Genomic DNA, 24,715 nt, shown 5'->3' on the forward strand with positions numbered 1-24,715 from the left:
TTTCAACAACAATACTATATGATGATCAATTCTGATGGACATGACCATCTTCAACAATGAGATGATCCAAATCAGTTCCAATGGAGCAGTAATGAATTAAATCAGCTACATCCAGTGAAAGGACTCTGAGAGATGACTATGTACCACTACATAGAATTCCCAATCCCTCTATTTTTGTCCGCCTGCATTTTTTATTTCCTTCACAGGCTAATTGTACACTGTTTCAGAGTCCAATTCTTTTTGCACAGCAAAATAACTGTTTGGACATGTATACATATATTGTATTTAATTTATACTTTAACATATTTAACATGTATTGGTCAACCTACCATCTGGGGAAAGGGGTAGGGGGACAGAGGGGAAAAGTTGGAACAAAAGATTTTGCAGTTGTCAATGCTGAAAAATTATCCATGCATATATCTTATAAATAAAAAGCTATAATAATAAAAAACAAACAAAAAAGTATAAGTTTATTTCATAAATACCACAGAAATGCACACCTTATACTAAACAAGCAACATAAAGCACCTTGCAATAAAATTATAGACCTTTTAAAAAAGATCAGAGTGAGGGATAAAATATATTACTTAATATCAACATTTAAGAATCTTTCTGTGGATTAAGATACATAGTGATTGATTTCTGGACTTTTTTCTTATTCTTTGTCTTTGATTTCTATATCCTCCAATAAGAAAGAATAGATACCAGAACCACTGCCTGCTTCAGATTTTTTGACTGTAACTATTTATAGCTTAAAGATGGGCTATACCTACTTGTATCAGTTTCATCTCTTTTACATCTATCCGAGCAGAAACCATAGTGTTACCTGTATCTGATGCAACAGCTTTCAACTGCCAAGATCATGCTGACACACTGAAGATTAATAGCAGCTAGTATGTTTCACTTATGGTATCTTCTCCATAGGGGATTGAGCTTCATTCAAGCTAGGCATCAAAGCACAATTCAGGCATTTTAAGAACAAGTAGACCAGAGGGAATTTGCTGCAAGTGCTCTCAGTGGTGGGCTATGCCTGCTGTAGCCATGCCTTGTAAGTCTGAGATAAGCTAAGCTAAGTCAGGCCTGACTCCATGTTGAATTTAAACTTCATTACTCTGTCGTGAAGTAGGAAGTAAAATGGTGAAAATTAGGATTGACTCCAGCTGACCCAAATAAAAACTAGCTAAAGAAAAGGTAAATACTTTCAGCTGCATTAAACATTGGCTACAAAAAGGAAAGGAGGAAAGTCTCAGGACAATAACAAAAAAAAAGCACAGTTTGGAAAAGGACTTTAATGTGAATAATAGAAGAGATTGAATGTATATAAGTAGGTGCAATGTTTTTCTCTAGAAGCTCTAGCCACGAAACAATGGCCATATGTGAACAGCTGGATAGGGAAGTGATAATTACAAACAACCAGCATGATTTGATCAAGGATAGGTCATGCCAGACTAACTTCATTTTCTTTTTTGACAGAATGACAAAACTAGTAAGTAAGGAGGATGCTGTGGATGCAGCTTGCCTAGATTTTAGCAAAGCTTTTGGTAATGTACTTCATGCTATTCTTGGGAAGAAGATGGAGCAATAAGGACTACATGATAATATAATCAGATGCATACAGAATTGGTTCAGATTCAAAGTAGCTGTTAATGGCTCTGTGTTATGGAAAGAGATTTCTGGGGGAGTACTGAGAGAGCTATGCCTTACTCTGGGCTGTTTAACACTTTTATCAGTGACTTTGATAAAAGCATGGATTGTGTGGTATTAGCCATAACTTAACTCCTACTCCCATGACAGGGAAGTAAATTTTTCTTTTACAAGTGTGAGCTTCCTTTAGACTTGGTTGATTCAAGGGACTAAAGGCTTCATCCATTGATGTCATTTCCTCTTTTTCTGTGTATAAAACAGCCTCAAGATATTCTAACTGCTCTATTTAATGAGAGAAAATGGTAAAAAAAAAATAATAATGGGCAGCTAAGCCAAGGAGAGCTTCCCTGAGCTGAACCAACTTAAAATGTCCTTAACACCTATCTTTGCTGAATAGCCTTCTTTTATTATGGCTATGGACAATTAGGTGGCACAGTTGATAGGGTGCCAGACCAGAAAGTCAGGAAAAGTCATCAATCCGAGTTCCAAACTAGCCTGTGACACTTATTAGCTGTGTGATCCTGGACAAATCGTTTATCTGCCTCAGTTTCCTCATCTGTAAAAATGAGCTGGAGAAGGAAATAGCAAACTACTCCAGTATCTGTGCCAAGAAAACCCCAAATGGGATCACAAAGAGTTGGATACAATTAAACAATAGCAATACCATCATGGCTAAATAAATCTCCTTTTGTTAACGCCTTAATCATTTTCAATATAGAACCTAAACTATCAGAGACTATCAGAGGACTGCTCAAAGCAGCACAAGAGAAGATGGTATGCTTACCCAAAACTGCAGATGGAAGACATAGCTAATACACTGGACAACTGAGTCACGATTCAAAAGAATATTCACATATTAAAGCATAATAAGATAAAATTCAATAGAAATAAATGCATGTGCTTACAGTTGAATAAAAAAATCAGCTTCACAATTATAAAATAAGGAAGGCTTAATTAAATAGCATTTGTTCTTTTAAAAAAATCTGAAGATTTTAGTGGACTATAAATTCAATATGAGGTAATAGAGTACAGTAAAAAAAATCTAGTGGTTTTTTTTTTATCTGCATTGAGAGAAATTGTAGCTTTTAGTAATAGGGAACTGATAGTCCTACTTTACTTTTTTCTCTTCAGAACTTATGTATTGTATTTTATTTGGTTTTTGACACTATTGGTTCAGAGGGACATTGATAAACTGGAGTGCCAGAAGAGGTTACTAGGATAGTTTAAGGGGTCTTGAGTTCATGTCCTGTGTAGATCTTTTAAAGAATTGGAAAATGTCTAGCATGATTAATAGAAGATTCAAACTAGTTTCAAAGATCTGAATGACTGTCATGTAAAAAGAAAGCTTATATTTGTTTTATATGGGCCAAAATGAAAGAACCAGAAATAATGGATAGAAGTTACTTTTGGTGACTGATTGGATATGAGAAGAGTGAGAATTGCCAGGTTGCAAGCATGGTGATGAGAGCATGTTAGTGCACTTGACAGTGATAGGGAAATCAGGAAGAGGAGAAACTTGGGGGGGGGGGACAGAGTGAGTTCTGTTTTGGACATGTTGAATTTAAGAAGTTTCTGGGACAAGGTTATTACTAAGCAGCTGGAGATGCAAGACTGAAGGTGAAAATAGAGGATCCAGTTGGATAAACAGATCTAAGAATCATTGACATAGAGATGAAAATTGAGTTCATGGGAGTGGATTGAGATGTCCTAGAGAAATGGTATAGGGAAAGAAGAGAAGAGACTCCAGGACAGAGCCGTGGCAGATAGCCACCTTTAGCATCCAAGAAGACTGAGAAGGAATGATCAAACAGGTAGAAGGAGATCAAGGAAATGACAGTATCATGAAGACCTAAAGAGAAAAGAATATCAAAAAAAGTATAGAGAGATCAAGAAGGATGAAGATTAAGAAGACATTATTTTTGGCAATTAAAAGATCATTGGTATCAGATGCACAACTCTAACACAAGCATTCTCAATTCAGGTTCAGTTTTGGGGGCAAAATGAGACCTTTATAAGTCATTGAACCATTAAGGGAAAAAAAGGATGACTTTTCCCTAACATCGTAGGGATATGCAGCAAGGATAAAGTGGCTCTTATCTCCAGCTTTGATAAATATTACCAATTCATGGGAAAGTATCTTTTCAACAGGTCACCAGGGTATGGCAATTCAAGTAAGCTGAAGCACTCATCAAGTGTGAGAGTACTAAACTACCATCCCTGGGATTTTTTATGCCCACAAATGCCTAGGTCAATTAATCTCTAGGAACATCTCTCTCTCTCTCCTTTGCCTGAAATTGCATTAGGAGAGTATTGGTACTTTTGGAGAGAGCAGTTTCAATTAAATAAAGTTGAAAGTCATACAACACAAGTTAAGAAAAGTGCAAGAGGAAAGGAAGCATAGACTTCAATTTTTAGATAGCTATTCAATGAATTTAGCCATGAAGGGAGAGAGGTAAGTATGATTAACAGGATAGAGGGATGAAATGAAAGTTTTTTTCAAAAAAAGGGAAGACATAGTTGCATTTGATAGGCAAAGGGAAGCATCCAGTAAATAAGGGAAGACTGAAGATTAGTGAAAGTGTAAGATTGTGGCAGAGGATGGAGGATCTGTTGAAGAATGTAAGATGGCATGAAACCACCTATGCAGATTAAAAAATAGATTCTTCTTAGGAAGGAGAAGAGTCACTTTTTCATGTGAGAAAATTCATTATTTTGAAAGTGGAATTCAAGTAAGAACTTTGCAATGGCAGGCTGATATCTTCCTAGAACCACAGACTTGTGGAAGAAACTAGCATCTAGCATGTTTCTTTATTCCCAGTGACTGAAATACTAAAGATTGCAAAGAGTGACTTCCCTTGATGAGATTCATTCAGTCTCTCCCTTATATTTACTCTTGTATATTCTTTGTTCTAATCTGTATAACATATGCTACGTGATTAATAAATACTTATTGACAGTCAGACTGAAAATTTAGCTAGAAGTTTGACAGATATATTGAAAGTAGGTTATAAAAGTCATTAACAGCTAATCAGAGGAGTTTATCCTAGAAACAACAGAGGAGTGATATGGTCAGATTTGTGCTAAAGGAAAAACTGCAGCAATAGTATATAAGGAGGACTGAATAAGGAAGGGATTTGAGGCACAGAGATTAATGCAATAATCTAGATTGGTGATAACAAACTCAAATAGAAATGGGGGCCACTAAATCATACATAAGGATTCTTTCAGGCCATACATTAACTTAGAAAATCATATATTCATATCATCTATGTTCTGTTGTATTTTTATTTATCTTGTTAAATATTTTCCAAGCAGGAGTTTTTAGGTCCATGGGATAAGTGTTTAGATGAAAAGTGATGATGATCTGAATTAAAGTGGTAATTATGTGCAAAAGGAAGCACCAGATGCAAGAACTATTAAAGACATAAAAATGGCAAAATCTGGTAAATGATTGGATATGTGGTGTGAGGGAGGATAAAGAATTTTATTATGAATTTTGGAAACTGGAAGAATGGTACTGTCTTTGATAGAAAAAGAAAATTTTGGAAGAGGGCGTAAATTGCAGATTGGAGAGAGATAATTAGATAATTAGGTCTGGTTGGGATTTACTGATTGGAGTTTTTCTGAAATGTTTACTTTGAAATAGTCAGTAGGTAGTTGATGACATAGCACTAAATCTCAGTTAAGTGACTTGAGTTGCATGCATATATCTATTAGTCACCTGCATAGAGATGAGAATTAAATCCATAAGAACTGATGAGATCACTGAGAAATTGTAAGAGAGAAGATGACTCAGGACAAAACTTTGGGTAGCACCTACAGTCAGATAGTGTGATTTGATATCAACAAAGAAAACTGAGATAGGAAAAGTAGGAGGAGAAAGGTGTCACAAAATCACAGATGAGAGCATCCTTGACAACAAAGTCAGATGTAGCAGAGAGGTCAAGAAGGATGACAAAAATCATCAGATCTGATAATTAAGAAATCTACCTTTGGAGAAAGCAGTTTAAGTAGCGTGATTACAGGTTGAAGGTCAGAATGTGAAAGGTGAATGAATAAAAGGACTGAGCATAAAGGATGCTAAAGTGGGCTTCCCCCACTCTTTTCTCCTTCCCTCCCCCCCCCCCCCCCCCCCCCCCCGCAACAGTTTGCTTGAGAAAAGAACAGAATTATAGAGCAGTAGCTTCAGGAGATGTAGGTTTTAATGAAGTTTTATTTCATTTTGTTTTATAAGATGGGGGAGAAAAGGCTTGTTTTAAGACAACACACAGAGAGAGAGAGAGAGAATAAAGACTGGGGAAGAGAGGTGGAGTATGATTAAAATTGTACTTTTCTGGGAAAAAATGGGATGGACACATAAAGAAAAGCTAGCCTTGGGAAGGAAGGTCGCTTAAGCATTAGACTTGAGGAAATAAACAGAAAATGGAGGATGATACCATAGAGTTTTAAGATGAAGAAAAGTAAGACAGAGATCATTGTGAATGGCCTCAATTTTTCTCAATAAGGCATGATGAAACAGGTGGTAGGAAGGATAAGGAATAATTTTTGTGGAAAGCATTAGAAGGAGATAAAAAGAATTGACTCCTAGTCTTTGGGTTCAGTTAAAATTAGATAATGTGAATTTATAGTTTAACTTAGAATGATTTTATGACTTTCTCTAGTTTACTTCAGAAATATATGACTAGGACAGGAGGAGGAAAACTAGACTTTGGCCTACCATGATGAGTCGTTTCTCACAAGACCATTAGGATAAAAGATTAGAAATTAGACAGGGGTGTAAAATTGAACTGATCAACTGCAGGATAGAGATTGGAAAGGGGAAAAAAGTAAAGTCAGATAGGGTTAGTGCCTGAAAAAGTACCAAGTGATAAAGGCATTGAAGATCATAACTCTGGGAAGAGGTGAGGCACAGAAAAAGATGAAATGATAAATGGTTATGGTCAGAAGAATGTCAGAGTTTTTGATTAAGGAAGTGGAACACTTAAAGGTAATGATGAGATCCAAGGTTCCACCATTCTTGGGTAATATATTCCAGAGATAATATATGTAAAGTGCTTTGCAAACCTTAAATCACTGTATTTGAGTTGAAAGAGATACATTCCCCACAGATCACTATGTTCATGGGAGAAACATGAATTGTTGCCACAAAGAAAGGGATCTTTAATATATCAAGGCTATTTATAATCTAGTTCTAAGGAATCAAGCAATCAATATATCAACAAGCATTTATTAAATTATTTTAATAAATACAAAGTGCTAGGAATGCAAAGACAAAGATAAAGCATTCTATATTTAGATACATAGTGTACATAGTGTATACAGTGTATAATAATTTCTTTATTTTTACTATCATTATTTAACTCTGGAAAACCTTTGAAATATGGTCTGCAGTGGAGATATTATCCAAAATGAAGTCATACTGTGTATTTGCTCTGGGAAAGAGCAGAAGTTAAAACAATGGGCATTATTTATTTTTAGCTGTTGGAGGTGGTGGGGGGAAGCATTTATAAAATTAAACTGAAGATAGGAAAAAATATGTTTCAGTCTGTTCTTTAGAATAAAATTGCTTAAAGTACATTTAGGAGGAAATAAAAATAACTACCTTTTATTTTTTTATCTCGTCTTCAGGGAGCTCAGATTGCTTTCCAAATATTTCAGTTCTCACAATATGCCTGTCTCTCAAATTAAGACACTAGATTCTGTGAAAAAGATTTTGAAAGAGGAAATTTTTTTTAAGAGAAGTGAATTCTATAAATCTAAAGCTGATGAGTTTGAAGTTGACCCTAAACAAATCATGAAATAGATTATGAAATACATGGTTTCAGAATCAGAACAACAGAGTTTCAGAGTTGGAAGGGACCAAAATTGCAACTTTCTTCAGCCCCTAATTGGCAAGGAATCCAGATGTGTTTATTTCTCTATTAGAATATGAGCTCCTTGAGAACAGAGACTACCATACTTTTCTAGTTATGTCTCTAGCACACAGCATACTGTTTTGTACTGAGTGCCTAATAAATGTGCATATCCAAAATGAAACTCATCTTTCTTTCTAAATCTGCTTCTTCCAACTTTCCAATTGGTATTCTCCTAGTCCTTGACTCTTCCTTTTTTTAAATCAACTAACTCATAATCCAATCAGATATCTAGTCTACCACACAGTATGAGTCTACCTCATACCATATCTCATATCCATTATCTTCTTTGTACTCCTGCTGTAACCTTCGCAGTTCAGATCCTTGCTTCTAACATCTTCCTTTTATGAACCATCCTCTAATCTAGGGCTTCTTAAGCTTTTTTGCCCAAGAAACTTACTCAATCCTGGTTACATAGGGATATAAATCAAACATTTATTGATAATAAATCATAAATTCATGACCCTCACATTCAAATGCAACCCCATATGGAGTTGCAACCCATTGATTAAGAAACTTTGCTGTAAACCAAAACTTTCAGTAATTCCCTCTTGCCTTCAGTATAAGACATAAACTTGTCAGACAATATTTAAAGCCCGCCACAATCTGAATTCTATTTTTGTGTCCCCACTAACCTAACTCTTCTCAAAGTTGCCATTCCATTTTCTGTGACTGTCCATTTGCATAGGTCAACCACCATTGAGAGAAATGATTAGTAAAAACCAATGATTTGGGGAGATCCAGTGTTTCCTTTTTTTTTCTGGAGTCCTCATTTTAAAGTTCATTCTCTTGAAGTGACATTACTGATAATAATATAAAATTAGCTATCCTCAATTTTGGTCAGAGTCCATCTAACCTTACAAAGAATTTAATCTAAGGTGAAACTCCTAGCCCATTATCTTCTACTTAGACTTTAGTGGGAAACTGTCTAGATCTCCTCAATACTGGAAATAATTTAGGAGCAAATGACAAAATCAAAATTAATAGGGCCATCTCTCCTTGTAATATTTATTTTCATTAATTGTTAACCAATAAGATTTAAATGCCACCCTCAGAAACACCCAGTTTTCCCAGAGCACATAAACTGTGAGCCTACTTCCATGAGAGGTCCCTGACATTTGTCAATGCCAATGAGTCCTTTTATGAATATGTCAGAATTTTATCCAGAAACTATGCTATCTCAAACTTTTAAAATATCACAATACCCAGAATTTACAACTTTCTCATCTATTTATTATTTTCTTTATATCTTCAATACTCATTTCAGTTGGTCTCTCCTCAGTGAAGGCTTTTTCTAACCTTCCCAATTGTTAATGTTCTCTCCTTCCTCAAATTACCTTGTATTTTCTTATTCATGTATATTTTGTATCCTCCCAGTAGATTATTACCTCTGAAAGGGCATGGACTAATTTTTTTTTTAATTTTTGTGTCTTTCTGAGCCATAGTTCACTTCAGACAAATAATAAAGGTTCTTTGAATTTACTTGAATTGAAATTTCATTCCAATTCTGACACTTGATGAATCTATGAAATAAATTACAAAGGAGAATATAAGATTCATTAAAATGAACAGATAATCTTCAAACACAAGTTTCACTTTACCAACAGATACCTTCCCTAACAAGAACTTTTGTCTCTTTCTGCCATTAAAAAAAAAAGCAATTAATTTAAATAATTGTATCACTTTTCTTTAACACTCATAGGTCAGTGAGGCTAAAAAAAGAAATGACTGAGGCAGGGAGGGGAAGGCAGCACCAGCCCTAAAGTCAGGAGAACCTGAGTTCAAATGTGATCTTGGACACTTAACACTTCCTAGCTGTGTGTCACTTAACTCCAATTGTTTCAGCAAAAAAAAAGAAAAGAAAAGAAATGACTCCAAAATCAATAACCAAAGGCAAGAAATGAAGAGCTAGAATTCCCAATGATCCACCAATTGGATAATCAGTCCCCAAATAATCCATAGGAGCACATTCTGGTGTATGAACTTGCTGCTTAATGACTCATTAGGTCTTTGGCCTGAAGGATGTCTAGCCTCATTTTGTCTGAATAGTATATTAACCTGGTTCAGTGAGTGGATCAGCATTTTTGGCTAGATTATTATATCTAGGGCAATACAGACTCCATCAGAGTCTGCTGAATAGAAACTCTATGAACAGGGTCCTTGTAGAGAATAACCCTTGGTTTTAAAGAGACTAGTTTTAAAAAAGAAAAAAGTTCAAAACTATTTGCTCCACAAGTTGGTGTGAAATGTTTGCCCTTATGAAATGGCAAAGAAATGTGAGGAATTTAAGACCTAATGAGTCATTAAGCAGCAAGTTCATACACCAGAATGTGCTCCTATGGATTATTTGGGGACTGATTATCCAATTGGTGGATCATTGGGAATTCTAGCTCTTAATTTCTTGCCTTTGGTTATTGATTTTGGAGTCATTTCTTTTCTTTTTCTTTTTTTTTGCTGAAACAATTGGAGTTAAGTGACACACAGCTAGGAAGTGTTAAGTGTCCAAGATCACATTTGAACTCAGGTTCTCCTGACTTTAGGGCTGGTGCTGCTATCTTCCCCCCTTTTACTCTGGGGAAAGGGAGGAAGGAGTGTGGGAAGCTTGATTCTTTTGAGTGCCTAAGGATCTCTCTCTTGCCTATCTGCTATTAATGTTCTCACATAAATGCAATTTGTAATGTATTATAAGTGGTACAAATTTATTTAATGCTGCATTCTTCATGAAAACTTTGCAAATAAATGTTCTCCTGCATTAAATAATAGTTGGAAATGTAAAATAAAGTACTGAAGTAGAATTAAGGAGAATGGAAAACAGAATATGGCAACTTTGGTTAAAAATAAATGGATAATGCAGTCAGAAAGAAATTTGAAGTAGTGTCCATTCTCAGTGTCTGATATTCATGGAGCGTACTCTAGGGACAGATTTTGGAAAAGATCTTCATTGTGGCTAGCGCTATGGAAATAAATGGAAAGAAAATGAAAGCATAACCAAGAAGGTGAACATACCAGCTCCAAAGGATCAAAGAAAGTCTCTATAACTATACTTTTTTTTAATGATTATTATATGTCACTTAATTATTAATTCTGGGCTTGATGTAACATGAAGTAAATTTACCACTCTTGAACTCCCATCCCATCCTGGCTGAGCAGTATTTCTAAGATTATTTAAACCCAGTTTGTCCCATACTAACAACAGAAAAGGAACATGCATTTTTACCTGAAACAAGTAGTAAGGAAATAGAAAAAAAATATCTTTAATACACATCTTCTGGGAGTCAGGGTCTCAACTTGGAAATGCCTCCACCCCTACAGCCTTTGTCTCTTATCAATTATTCAGCCACACTTAATTGACGCTGGCCTTTTCTGTTTTGCCTTCCTCCCCAACCCTCTCTCAGCTACCTTTGAAATGTAGTTTTCTTTCATCAGAATGTTAGCTCCTTGAAGTCAGGGACTGACCAAATTGGTAGCTCACTAGATAGAGTACTTGGCCTATAATTAGGAAAACCTGAGATCAGATCTAGCCTCCAACACTTCTTAAGCATGTAACTGGGCAAATCATTTAACGTTCATTTTTTTTTTTTCAGTTTCTTCAATTGTAAAATGAGGGCAATAATTGCACTTATACAATTGTTGTGAGGATCAGATGACATAATGATTGTTTTAAAATGTTTAGCATTATTTCTTGAAAATAAAGGTTGAATATTTGAATTTTTGCTCCTTAGAATTATATGGTAAAAAAAGAAAACTCTGGGAAGGGTGCATTTTCATTATGTACACAGTGAAATCCTGCTATAGATAATATCACTACCAAGTCATAGTGCCATATACTCATCAGTATTTGGCACTATCTTTATCTATATTCCTTAATAAGTAGAAAGAGACTGTTTTAAGTTGAGTCAAGGATGACTGATTATTGGAAATACTTGCATTGCTGTGCCAGAAAACTTGGACTTGGACTTTGTTAACATCTTGTAAATCAAAAATGTGTTCTTCTGTACAGTATACTCCTATACACACATGGACAGATGCACACACACACATAGTGTGTGTATATACATACACATGTGTGTACATGGTATATATGTGTAACATGCGTGTGGTGTCTATACACACATTCATTCATGCCCGAACATAGATATAGATATTCATATATCTATGTTTGGGCATGTGTGCATATATATGTGTGTTTCTTTATTTATTCCCTTTCTTTTTTTTCTCTTGCATTTATATTCCCAACACTTAGTACAAGGCCTGGCACAAAGCAAGTGCTTAATAAATACTTTAATCTAATCTAGGGGATTATAGGATCATAGATTTAGAGCTGAAAAGAACCTTATAGATGATCTTGTCTAAAACTCTCATTTCACTGACAAGGAAATGAAGGCGCAGAGAATTTAAATGACTTGGCCAAAGTCACAGAGAGTAAAGGGGCAGAGACAAGATTCAAAAGCCTTTGACTTCAAATCTAGTCTTCTTTGCACTGAGCCAATCTTCCTTAACATTCACTCACATGTATTGAAAGGTAGGGTACTAAATTTAATTTGGTGTCTTTGACGTGAGGAATCCTTACCCCACTCATTCATTGGAGTAAGATCTTGTGAACTTTGGAAATTTAGGGACTTTCTATTAGCCTGATATTCCAAACAAGATCCCTGAACATGTACTGGGACCTAAGGACAAACTCATCATCCTGAACAAAAGATGCTCTAGATAGAAGGCATCAACAGAGAAAAAGGACTTTCATCACCCTGGCCCTGAGAATTATCCCCAGGGCCACTTGTGCTCTACAAGCTTAGGCCCACTTTTCCCTAGATTCTATATGTCATATATTTTGTCACGGACTTTCCTGTGGATAGAGAGATGTTTTATATATTTTTTCTTATTATATTACCTTGGTAAATCTGGCTGACTAATATCAATCAATAATCATTAGGAAGAAGAGGGAACTACACTGCTAAAAATTCATTAGAAAAACTTCTCTAAAATCCCACCTCTATCCCTAGTACCTTGACAGGAGAAGAGTCAGCCTTGCACTGTGGAGTATAATCTGCTATTGTAGGTAGCAGGGGGGAGAAAAATGGAATAAGCATTTATAAAGTGACTACTATGTGCCAGGCACTGTGCTGAATGAATATTTATAAATATTATCATATTTGATCCTATGAGATAGGTATTTTTGTGATCTGCCTTTAACAGAGAAAATTGTCTTGTCCAGGGTCATATAGCAAGTCAGTACATGGAGGCCAGATTTGAACTTTGAGTGTTTTTGACCATGTGTCATATGCTCTATTGACTGCACAATCAATATAACCAGTCCCTGTGCCATCTAGCTATCTGACATTTAGGAGAATAGTTCCAGAGCAATCCATCTATGTATGAGACATCACCTAAAGGCACACATGCAGTAAGTTGCAAAGATATATTGCATCCCAGGCCTGCTGATTGAAATCCAATACTTTATCTAACTAATTGCCAGGCCTTGTCTCATCTGAACAAAGAATCTCCCTCATACTTTGCACAGATGCTTAACAAAAGTTTGTTAAATTGGAGTTACTATCATCCCATTAGTTCCTTCATAGATACTCTAATCCTAACCCCTTACATATCTCTGTTCTCTCCACAAGCTATTGACTTTATTTACTACCTGTCTCTCCTGTTTCTGCAGTCTGGAGTCTAACTCCTTTCCCACATGACAGATCCTCTAGCAGGGGTCCTCAAACTACCTCTCGCAGGCCAGATGCAGCAGCTGAGGACGCTTATCCCCCTCACCCAGAGGTATGAAGTTTCTTTATTTAAAGGCCCACAAAACAAAGTTTTTGTTTTTTCTATAGTCCAGCCCGCCAACAGTCTGAGGGACAGTGAACTGGCCTCTTATTTAAAAAGTTTGAGGACCCCAATGTATGAAGACAGATATCATACCTCCCTCAAATCTTTTTTTTTTTTTTCTTTCTTCATTCTGTGCCTTCAACTTATCTTCACATGGCATGGCCTCAAGGCCCTTACCATGCAGATTTCCCTCTTTGGAGACTTTTTATCTTGTCAACTTCCTTTCTAAAATGCAATGCCTAGAACTGAATATAATACTCTAGATGTGGTCAGAGATAAACAGATGCCTTTTGAGATGCGGATGAATTATTTTAATATCATATATACAGATGTACTTTTTTCTCTTTAATTTGTAATGTTACCATTTTGATCAAGGTTTTTATTTTAATAGGAACAAAACCTTAAGCTAAAGGGGTAAAGTTCTGACTCTTGGTATTTTATTTCAACAGTGTGTATGGAATTTGTTTTTTCCATCACTAGGTATAGTTGATTTTCAAGATTCTTATTTATTTTGGTCCCTTCCTATCTTTCTATCCTACAGTTAAACAGACATAAAACCCTGTTTTAAGGGTACCCATTTAGACTTTAAAATTGAAGGTGGAAAGGTCTATAAACAGAGACAATAAAATGAAAAGGTGAGGTATTTCACACCTTAGAAGATTTTGAATAATTCAATCACAGATAAAAGGTTAACCAGAGAACTTGATCTTGGATATACCCTACTCCAATTTTGCATAAGACCTAATAGGAATTTGAGAAATATATTATCACAAGTGAGGGTGGGGCCATTAAATTCACCTGCTTCCTACCTTCATCCTGGGAGGTGACAAATTGCCCCAAAGGAGTAAAACTGGAAAGGTTTCTGTCAGCTCTAGCCTAAGGGTGTCTGTCTTTCCTGAAAGAATACAATAACACTATTGCTTCCACCTTTTGATGGTTTTGGAGTTACTGGTTACCTTTTGGAGTTACTGGTATTTATTGAATTTAGAAATCCAAACTATTGTGGGAAACATGAATATGACTGTACTCACTGGGCTTGCAGACTGTGATTAACTGCATCTTGCTTAATTGTTGAAGAATGAATAATTTAAAATATTTCAATGCTATTGAAAGTTCTAAGTTTGCTAATAAATGAGTCAACAGAACAGGAGAGTCACTGGAAGCTAACTAGAGGCATTTCCCAAGACTTTCAAATCTGAATGAGGACAAAAATCAGCCAACTAAAGTATTAATTATTGCAAAAGAAGCATATTATATCAAAGGACTGGTGAAATAATACTGCATCAAGAAGACTGAGTCATATGTGAAGTGATGAAGCAGAGGGGAAAAATATGGTGGTGAGCATTTGGGTGAGGATCAGTGGAGTGAGAAACAGAAATCCTATTGTGGTGGGAATATGCTAACAACTCTCCACTCAAGATATAAAGGATGACAGGTTCTGAATACATTTCACAAGCTTGGTGTAGATGCATGATAATGGTAGTGACAGAAGACTTTAACTATCCAGAAAATATTTATTAATCTTTGAGAATGTTGTTCAGTTGTTTATCATGTCTGAGTCTTCACAATCCTGTAAAGGGTTTTCTTGGCAAAAATACAAAAATGGAAAATTTATGCCATTTCCCTCTCCAGTGGATTTAGGCAAGCAAAAATTAAATGACTTGCCCAGGATCACACAGCTAGTAATGTCTCAAAACAGATTTGAACTGGGATTTTCCTGAATCTAGGTTCAGTACTCTATCCACTGAGCCACCTAGCTACTTCCTAGGGAGAACCTACATGATAGAAATTTGTTTCAGTGGTCAAATGTTAAAGTCGGACACCTAGATTTCATTTGTAGGGAATTTTTCTCTCACTGACAATATTGTGTTTTCCGAACACAGCCTGATTTCCTAGCAGGACTCAGCTATTTCTATTCTCCACACTGTTCTGAGCTGAGGCCACTCCTTGATGACAGGTCTTCTTTAATTCATCTCAGTAAAGTGACAAATTGATTCATATTCAGGAGTTTGCTGGATTTAGCTCATATGGGTTCTGTATTAATTGTTATATTTTTAGTGTAAGCATCATCAAATGCTACAAGTCAAGGCTTCATTCATTGTTTTGTTGTTGTCTAAACCAGTGTCAACCTCTGGTCTAGATTTAGGAAAGTGATAGTGAAAGTTAAAATTTTAAATTCATTCTGTATACATTACTGTTTTGTTATTGTTTTTCAGCTTATTCATCAGCATAACCATGGTCATAGTAATAATAATAGTAACTAGCATTTTATAGCACTTTAAAGTTTTCAAAGTGATTTGCATACTTTTTTCATTATAAACCTAAACAATATTGGGTTTAAGTTCTATTGTGAGGAAGCTGTGATAGACCCCATGTTCCATTACTATATCTAGCTGTGGCTTAGGCTCGTGTGTGCATGTGTGTGTACGTGCACACGCACGTGTGTGTGTGTGTGTGTGTGTGTGTGTGTGTGTGTGATATCTTAGAGCTAGATTCGAATGAGACCTTTGAGACCATCTCACCTAATTTCTTCATTTTATAGATGAGGAAACTGAGGTTTTGTATTTCCCTATCTGTCCCATGCCTCCAAATCCCAGGGAACAGCTTAGTAGTCATGGCTCCTGCTCAGATATCAATAGGTATGGGGTAAAGCCTATGGGGAATAAAGCCTATGGCATTGTAGATCAAAGGATCAATGTAGAAACAGGTAGGAAAAGTTCCTGACCTTTTCTGCTACACATTTTCATCTTTTCTTTTGACATTCCTCTTTAGATCATTCAAAATATCCTCCCTATTCTTATCTTCCTTTTTTACCACAACCACCTCCACTCCTTAAATCCTTCTTGTCTTTTAAATCCAACTTTAAATTTCTTTTCCTTATCTTCCAAGCCTTATGACACTATGTCAATGTAATTTCTCTCATTTCCTTCTACATCTAATCCTTACTAAGGCAAAATTCCCATCAATATCTCACTGAAGCTGAACTTAGGACCACAATGAAATGTGTGAAATGGTTTTTATCTGCAAAATAGTCCTAAGATTGCAGATATTACTTTGTTGAAAATCACAATGTCCTTCAAAGCTGAATATTGATAAGATTATTTTTGGGCTTGTGAGTGAGGAAACAACAAAAACCCTAAATTTTCTAGTGAATAAAGGTATCTTTTAGGGAAAAAAATAAACAAAATCAACAAAAATTCTGAGAAATGTAGAGAAAATTGTAAGAGCAAGTAATAACTAATGGAGACTACTTACAGCCAGTCATAGGTTTCTGTGAAAAAACACTTTGCTATTTTCCAGTAAATGAAGTGCAAGTTGTCAATGACAACCATCTATTAAGAAATTTCCTTTTGTGATGCGTTAAAGGGTTTTTCCCCCAGAGGTAAATTATTCAATGCCATTAATTTGAAGCTGTGTTTGAGCTTGTGATGAAGTTATCAATTTTACCCTTTTCCCTCTAGTCCGTCCTGATATTATCATCATCTATGACTCTGGTCCCCATAGCAACAGCCACTGTGTCAGGCACTTTCCCCAAGCAACAGAGCACAGCCAATGACTGACATTTATACAGCTGTGTTTCTCAAGATGGCATTTTCTAGAGTTTGAAGCCTGAGTCACAACTCATTCCAAAGTAATGGGTGACAAGCTAGTAAGGAGATAGGAATATTCTAGGTATAGTGGGAGAAAGTGAAATACAAAGGGATTAGATACAAGAAAAAATGAATAGTACTAATAAAAACAATGATAATAGTTTTTGTATACACATATGCTCATACCTACATATATACACAGATAGACCTTTGAGGTATCTAAAATAAATTCTCTCATATGATCCTCATAGTTGTAATGGTACCTGAGGGAGGTACCAGTTTTATCTTCATTTTGATTTGAGATTAAGGACTCACAGCAAATACCTAAGGCACAATTTGAACCATGTCTTCTTGGCTCTGAGGTCAGAACTTTGTAAAGTTAACTGTATATTTATATTTTATTGAAACAATGAGAGTTTAGTGGTAAAAACTAGCCTGTGTGTTATATCTGTTTTTTATTTATTTTTAACCTCTATTTTCCCATTAATGCTACATATAATCCTAATCGCATTTGAGTAAACATACCACCCCCAGTTTCAAGAATAACTTTGAACATATTCCAGTGCTGAACAGGAAGATTTGTCCAAGAAAGTAATTAATTGTGTTTCAGCTTCTGGGGTAAGGAATCCAAGATATCTGGAAGTTTACAGCTTTATTTATTCTTGTTAACGAAGTGTTAATTTCCTGACTGGAAGATGATGGATTTAGAGAGCTAATAGGGATTTTTTTTTTTTAAAGAAACAGACCATATGGGAATTTATTTTGCTTGATATTATATATGTGTGTGTGTGTATATGTATGTATGTATATATATATATGTGTGTGTGTGTGTGTGTGTGTGATTGGAGGCTTTATTTCTTTTTCAGTTGGGGGGTCAAAGGATGGAAGAGAAAATGGATTTTCATTCATTGATAAAATAAAATTTAATTTAAAAATTAACTAGGTGCTAAATTCAGTTATTTTTATCTGATAAAAGAGTGCAAATGTAATAAGTATCATTTAAATTTCAATATCCTGGGCTGACCCTTGATCAATCCTATCCTACTTATGACTTACTGTAAATAAGTACTGCACATATTTACTTAGACCTAATGGACAAAAATAGGGGGTTGGAAATTGTTCAGGCCTAAACATGACTCTTTTTTTGCATGTTTTATTAGACAGATCAAGACTCCCTCGCAGAAGGATAGCAATTAGATCACTAATTTTATTTTATTCACTTTTATTAAACACCTACAATATTCAAAGAACTGTGTTACTGTCTTTTTAAGAGAGATAAGACCTAATTCTTTTCATCATGACACCATCCTGGGAACTTTCTCTGACACTGATTTTTTTTAATCACTACATTAATATTATAATAGCTGATACATAAATGAATTTTTATTTGTATCTTTTGTTTTTCCATAAATCATCAAATGGCTCAGGTTCTATGTCAAAAATAACTTTGGCTTCAAAGTTACTGGTTTTCTACATGACCAGCTAGGTTTATTCTTGGTTACCACAAAGGATTGTTGGTATGTCAAGCCACGTCCTCATATAGTTCTTCTAGTTACCTGGATAATTATGTGTGTATAGGAGTGTTGTTAATGGTTCAAGCAAATCAAGGTATCCATTTTCACAGTTGGGAAGGGACCAAATAGATGGTAACTCTTGAGGTTATCCTTTCTCCAATCCCTTTTAAGGCATAGTACTCTAAATAGCAGCTTTGTGTTTTGAATCTATTATAATCCTAGATTAGCAATATTTATATGGGAGGCAGACAAATCTAATTCTAGTCTGGTATCCCCTAAGAGATATCAGAAGAAAGAGCACTGAAGGTTGGTAGTGCTCCAGTACTTGTCTATACTTCCTTTCCTACCAAATCCCTCTCCCTCCCCTTAGCTAATGTACTATCTGCCTCTCCTTAGGAGTAGTCCATGTTTCAGATCTATCACTGTGTCCATAAGAGTCACATTTAGACAACTTATATGGGTATCCATAAATTACAAAAGTTAATGGGTTTTAGTTAAGCTAAATGCAACTTCCTTATGTTCCCTTAGAGATTCTTTGGATTGGAGAGGAGTAGTTCTTGAAATTATTTTGCATTTATAATAAACAACCAAATAAATATTGATAAATTTATTATGTTTATTTTCTCTGTACATGTTGCATCCCCTCTTTTCTAGTACAATATAAACCCTTTCAAAAAGGGGAGTATTCTTCAGGCCCAAGCACTTTGTGTGCCTGGCTCATAATAGATACTTAATAAATATTTTTTAAATTGAATTAAAATGAAAAGGAGAGAGAATAATTTAATGTTAGAGCAAACTCAATGTAATGTCAAATTTTTAGTATTTACTACATGCAAGGCAATGTTGCTAATACCTGGGAAAAATGCAAAGATTAGGTAAGTGGTTGTCTCATCCAGTGACATCTTGGGGGTCTCCAATACCCTTTTAAAAGGTTCTATGAACTTTTCATAATAATACTGGACATTTAAATTTATAATATAGTAAATATCAATATACATAACCCATATTAGCCTAAGTTCTCTGAAGTGTCCTCCAAAATTTATGACTACAAAGGGGTCCTGAAACCAAAACTTTTAAAACTTTTAATTTAGACTTAAATAATAATAATCTTAAATATATTATGTGATGTAATATATACATATATATAAGTAAAATATATACATATGTAAATAATATAGACTCTCATGGAATTATAGTGTAATATGAAAAACAGGAAAACAGTATGATAGTTTCATTCTCTGTAGCAAGATTTAGGTTGTGTTTACTACTGGCCCAAAAAGTAGCATCAGCTACAAGCTGACCATTTCTATTCACTTGACATCCACAATACTCTACCCTGAAAAAAAAGTTGCTTTTGGAGAAAACATTACTACTAATGCCTATAATTCTCTTATAAGCAAAAGGGGATTTAAAGCCCTGAGCTTAATCCTGTGCATTTAGCAATAGCTCAGTCATTGCTACCTGTTACTACCTGTACAGAGGAGTGTGAAATAAAAGAGTGAATCACTAGCCTTAGAATATACTATACTAGACTGCTTTACAACTCCAGCTTTTAGAGACTGTCACTACTGGTGAGTCTCTTTGTCTTTTCAGTTAGGTCATATTGTGGCTTTAGCTCAGAAATGAGTCCTGACCCAACTCCAATGACAGTCAGTGTAGTACATCTTACATACCATATCTGTGTAATCAATGCCAGAGAATTAAGATTTAAGATAGTACATCTTACATACCATATCTGTGTAATCAATGCCAGAGAATTAAGATTTAAGATAGTACATCTTACATACCATATCTGTGTAATCAATGCCAGAGAATTAAGATTTAAGTTAGTACATCTTACATACCATATCTGTGTAATCAATGCCAGAGAATTAAGATTTAAGTTAGTACATCTTACAACCATATCTGTGTAATCAATGCCAGAGAATTAAGATTTAAGTTATATTTAACCATAATGCTGGAGATTACCTTGTCTTCCAAGAAGGTAGTATGGAAGGGGTGGCTGATCTAACCTAATCTGTGGGGTGGAAAACATTGATTCTGGCATGGTGCTTTTAAAATGAGCAGGCCCCACTTTGTGTCTCACTTGAAAGCATTTTCAGAACTAAAAGGCAACTGTCTTGGCAAAAGGAATTAGGATTTGGGAAACTAAAAACCACAATCTACTTGGTTTGTAAAACATGAGAATTTTGGGAGGTCTATATATGAGGAGACAGAGTCAAATGCTTTAAGTAGATCTAATAGGATTTATTGGATAATACAAAGCTTCAATGGACACATTCAATTCATATAAAAAAGATATAAAATGTTTATTTTTGCTTCTTAACTGTTTTCTCCTTGTCAGGTAGCCAAAGTATCAGAAAAAAAGAGGTCAAATTCTTCAGGACTATGTGAGTTTACAATGTTAATTCTAATTCATTAGATGGCACATTTAAGTTAAATTGTTGCTCTCTCTGATTCCTATGGCTTTACTTTATGTGTCCAACATTCATTGCTGGTTATTTTGCCAATATACTACATCTAACATTCCCTCCATAGAAAGAGAAAAAGGTCAAAACAGTAAGTCCACATCATATACATATATTGCTGTGATTATCTGTACATATCCATTATGTACATTATGTTGCTGGATCCAAAAACAGAAACATAGAAAAGACATGTTTCATGCCCCTCAAGAACTTTAAAATTAAAAACAAAATAAATATATAGCATAGGGCACACATTGCTCTTGAACCCCTTATACTTCAAGTTCAATATAGAGTTTGGGGTGTAAACATAGTTGTATAAATATGGCTTGGGCCCCCGTAGAGTGCATTATCTATCAACAGACCAAGAACCAAATGTCAAATGACAAAGCTTTTGATTTAGCCAGAAGAGCAAATAGCAAGAGGAATTTGCATTCCTACACAAAGGTTACAATTTCCTACAGATTTACATGTCTCCATTGGGAGAAGGAACACTCTCCAGACAATTCAAATAGTGTGGTTGTGACCTAGTTGGAGCACTTCTTTTAGTTCTGTCTCCTAATAATATGGGCATCACTGTTCCTCAGGTCTACCTAAATAGCTATCTTTTCTCTCTTACTCTAAAACTTCTCAATCATTTTACTGCTATTGAATTTCTTCTCTTCTGAGTTGCTATCACCATCTGTTAAAACTGTCCACTGGTGTGAGGCCTCTTCTTTTTCAAAGGACACACTATTATTTTTTAAAATGTGACTTGGCCAAGATGAATAAGGGAAATTAATGTATTTTCCACTCTTTTATTATTCCAGTCTGCAGCTATGTCTTTTTGTTCAGAGGAACCATGACCCCATAAACCATATTGTCTATGAGGGTTTCTTGGCAAAGATACTGGAGCAATTCACCATTTCCTTATCCAGTGGATTAAGGCAAACTGAAGGTCAGTTACTTATCTACTGTCACAGCTAATAAATCTCTGAGACTGGATTTGAAGTCAGCACTCTAGGCTCTAGCACTCTATCCACTGAACCACCTAGCTGCCTTCTAGACAAGCAAAGATTAAATGTTTTCTCAAAGATTACATGGTAAATATTTGAGGAGATTTGAGGTCAGGTATTCATGACTCTAGGCCCAGCATTCTATCCATGAGCCACTTAACTGTCCCCACAGCTATGCCTAGTTAGTACCAAAAAGGTCCTTTAGATCAAAATTTTCCCTCTTAACTTAAATTTTACTGAATATGAAGTCTCCTGGACCTTTTTTAATATTTAGTTCAGGATGGGTAAGTTCCCACCATCTCTCTTTATGCTCTTATCAGCAAAAGCCAGAACCTTTCAAAAGACTTTGATGTTTTAATTAGGAGGTACTTAGTAACACTGGAGGGGACATGGTAGAGCTGATAACCTTGGCCCTATATTATTACTGCTAAATTTAAATCTCTATATCTAATAGCATATATTTTCATTGAACAGGAAAATGGAAATTTGGGGTAGTTCACTTCAATCCAACATTTATTAAGTAACTACTACATGTAAAGCTACAATCTTTGCCTTTAAGAGACTTATTTCCATGTTACACAAAAAGGGAATATAGGAGGCAGTCAATCTGTGAATTAAACATCTATTGAATGACTGAAAGAATTAGGAATAGAATCCTATTCTGTCAAAGACATTAATCAATTGCTCTCATTCTTGGAACTTCAATTTTCCCCTATCTACTTATTTCTTCACTTCTCCCTACACAGATCTCACATTGAAGAAAAATCTTTCTCTTGATATTGCTTCATTATTATCAGTTTCTTTCTCTAGTTCCCACACACAAACTTCATGAAACAATTATCTCTGCTCATTCTTTTATAATCTAGTGTTAGTCTCCAATATTCCAATAAAATTACTTTCTTAGGATTGCTAAATCCAACACCTTTTTCTTGTTATTCACCTTCTTTGACCTTTGTGTTGCTGAGAACAATTTGTCTCTTTGTATCTCTATCGCTCTTACTGTGTCTCTTCTTTCTCTGCTCTCATTCTCTGTCTATAAAAAATAATATAGCATTTTATTCAGTTTAATCTCAGATGTATGTGGATTGTCCAAATGTAGATATAGCTTAAAGGTGGCATGATTAAATATGATCTAAATTATTATCCATCAGAGAGTCAGCAAAAGGCTGTGCTTTTATGATAGCTGAGTGAAAAGGCAGGCAAAGTCCAAGATAGATGAGGCTAAGGAGTCTTTCTTCCAGTCTTCTAGAGGCGTATCAGGAGAAAAAATCAGATATGTCTGCCATACATTCAACATATATGATCTACAATAGGTTCAGAACAAAAGCCATATGCTACTACACACCTCTCAGATTGGCTAAGATGACAGGAAAAGATAATGATAAATGTTGGATAGGATATGAGAAAACTAGGATACTAATACATTGTTGATGGAGCTGTGAAATGATGCGACCATTCTGAAGAGCAATTTGGAACTATGTACAAAGGGCTATCAAACTGTGCATACTCTTTGATCCAGCAGTATCTCTACTGGGTCTGTATCCCAAAGAGACCATAAAAAAGGGAAAAGGACCCACATGTACAAAAATGCTTATTACAACCCTGACAAGGAATTGGAAACTAAGTGAATGCCCATCAGTTGGAAATGACTAAGTTATGGTATATGGATATTATAGAATATTATTGTTCTATAAGGAAATGATCAACAAGATGATTTCAGAAAGGACTGGAGAAATCTTTGTGAACTGAAGCTAAGTGAAGTGAATAGAACCAAGAGAATATTGTACACAGCAATAGAAAGATTATGTAATGATCAACTCTGATAGACATGGCTTTTTTCAACAATGAGATGATTCAGATCAATTCCAATAGACTTGTGATGGAGAGAGCTATCTGCATCTAAAAAGAGGACTATGGGGATTGAATATGGATCACAATATAGTATTTTCATCTTTTTTTGTTGTTTGTTTTTTTCTTTTTAATTTTTTCCCTTTTTGACATAATTTTTCTTGGGCTGCATGATAAATGTGGAAATATATAAAGAAGAATTATATATGTTTAACATATATTGTATTGCTTACTATATAGGGGTGGAGGTAGGGGGAAGAAAGGGAGAAAAAATTTGAAATATAAGGTTTTTGCAAGGGTGAATATTGAAAACCATCTTTCTATATATTTTAAAAATAAAAAGCTATTATTTTAAAAAGGAAAGAAAAAGTATACTTTTTTTTTAAAAAAGCCAAGTTCTATATTGTTCTTAAGGAGAATCTTGCCAACTTAGTTCTTTCCCAACAACATTATATAAAATACCATCACAAATAGTTCATTGAAAAATTAGCCAAGATTTGGTGATACATACTGCTGCCAATCATATTTATGTACAATGCAGACGTCCAGAAGAAAAATAAGCATAGACTCGTAGTACACAAGAACCAGTGTACCTTAATAAAATTTTCAGCAACTTTATGTTGTCTTTAGTTTATTCAGCAGGATAGATACCATGGAATTTTACTGCGAACAGAATGGAAGGTAAAAATTTACACATCAAAAAACACATAGTAGAAGGAGGGGATCTGTATCAAATAAAATGATAAACTGATCAATAAATATTAAGGAATTTAGCTAGAATTTGCAGACTAACCATTTACAGTAGAGTTATAGTTAGTGACAGGAAATGCTTATCATAAGTAAATAGAGTTAATAAAGCTGAGACAGAAATTCTATCACTACCAGTTAATCACCTGAGCTAACGTTTGATGCTAAGCTCTA

This window comes from Antechinus flavipes, chromosome 3 (assembly GCF_016432865.1).
Source record: "Antechinus flavipes isolate AdamAnt ecotype Samford, QLD, Australia chromosome 3, AdamAnt_v2, whole genome shotgun sequence".
In the NCBI taxonomy this organism is placed as follows: Eukaryota; Metazoa; Chordata; class Mammalia; order Dasyuromorphia; family Dasyuridae; genus Antechinus; species Antechinus flavipes.